The following is a 1,975-nucleotide window of genomic DNA, read 5'->3' on the forward strand; positions in this document are numbered from 1 at the left end:
CATAGTTGACAATGAGAGATTCTGCCATGGAACTTGGATTCCTAAAGTCAGGAGGGATGGTGGGATTTCATAATAACAGAGGCTGGTGACAGCTTTAATAATCAGAAATAAGGGGGGACATACTTATTGTAATGGGCAGCAAGACAACAGTGGTGACCAGTGAGCCTTGATTCATAAACCTGTAGTGATGACTAATAGATTATACATTTCTTAGGACTAAGATAGAGGGGAAGTTGACTTGGGTGTTACTTGATTTATATAATAAAAACAATGGATACTCAGCAGGCAGAGGGCAACTATCAATTGCAGCAATAGAAAAATCATGGTATTTGACTCTGTTTCCAGTTATAGGATAGTTTACAAAACCAGAGTCCTCTTGAAAAAGAACCTGAAATGCCACTCCAAGTACTTCCCTTAATGGCCCCGTGTTCAAGTAACTGTGCTTCGTGGAATACACAGATTTTTGAGTGCTGTAAGATATCAGCACTGAGCTGATATGATACCAGGAGATCTGAAACACCATGCTGGTCCTCGGTTAAAGTGGGGATTTATGAAAGTCAGATAATATATGGTCTTTTAGCCTGTTTTGTTTTATTATTTAATTATGAGTCCAGTGGATTCACGGATCCAACCTGTAGTTATACTCCAAATATATACTTAGCAGATGATAGAATTCTCATACAGATGGGCCAATTGATAGCCTCTATAACTAACCCCCACTCTCTTTTGCCAGGATAAGCATATAAGAAACAATACAGGGGCCGGCTGAGTGGCTCAGTTGGTTAAGAGCTCGCTCAAGAGTTTGAGCTCTGAGCAACAGCGGTTTGAGTCCCGGCCCGAGATGAGTAGCCACCGAGCTGCCAACAGGCAGCAGAATGGCTCAGCTAAAAACAAACAAACAAACAAACAAATAAATAAATAAATAAATAAATAAATAAATAAGAAACAATACAACACCCTAAGAGGCACTGAAGAAATTAACACCACTATCAAACACTTAAAAGATGCAATGTTGTCTCCATCATGTCTCCATTCAGTTTACCTACNTGTGTCTCCTGTACTTTAATATTATGGGAACAATGATAATTATAAGGACTGTGCTGTTGGGTGGTTGCTTTTGACATCATCAGAAGCCTTGCAAAAAAAAAATTATAGGCTTAACCTATGTCATGCTCTGAGAGCCAGAGGACCTTATGGCAGCTTTAGAGAAACTTTTATCTCCTGCAGCTACAGGACTGACTAGGCTAAAATTTAGGCCTTTGATCTGAGTATAAGGGTGGCAAGTCTGCAAAGAAAACTAAATGTGTAGCCTCAATAGTTCTTATATGTCTAAATCAGAGCTCTAATAGAGAAAGAGTTGGGGTCCTGAGAACTGGGATGAGAACGTTTGTGTGAAAGTGCCTGAGAATGATTAACCCCCAATTTCTCTGAATCCCCTGGCCATCAGAAGCAAGTCTTTACTCCTTGCTAGAGGCCAGGAGCCTCCCCTTACCTGGAGTATGCAATGACCTCACCGTAAGGAGGTGCCTCAGAAGGTGATGCCTGTCATCAAGGTCTGCTCCCTGCCATATTTGATTGCCTTCAGACAGTAACCTGGGTAAGGTCTCAACACAGCCTGAGCAGGGAAGTACAAGGTTGCTTCAGGAAGGAGCAATTACATCCCAAAGGGGAAAAAAAATGTAGAACTGGGATATACAGACATACTAGTAGGAACATAGGAATATGTCAGGCTATAGATGGGGCTAACCAGGGAAAGGTGTAGTATATAACTAGGTAAGAGAGAATTCATTGTCATGTGGCGTTCTCACACATGACTCGGGATTCAGTGTTCTCACAAGTATGTCTATAGCTGGTCTTTTTTTTTTTAAAGATTTTTATTGGGGAATTGGGGAATGGGAATAGTGCTGGGGAATTGGGAGAAGGGGAACAGACAAGTTGCTGTCGTTTTGGTCTTCAGTCTAGTTGTGGAGGACGT

The sequence above is a fragment of the Hipposideros armiger genome, unplaced genomic scaffold (genome assembly GCF_001890085.2).
Source record: "Hipposideros armiger isolate ML-2016 unplaced genomic scaffold, ASM189008v1 scaffold_180, whole genome shotgun sequence".
Classification (NCBI taxonomy): Eukaryota; Metazoa; Chordata; class Mammalia; order Chiroptera; family Hipposideridae; genus Hipposideros; species Hipposideros armiger.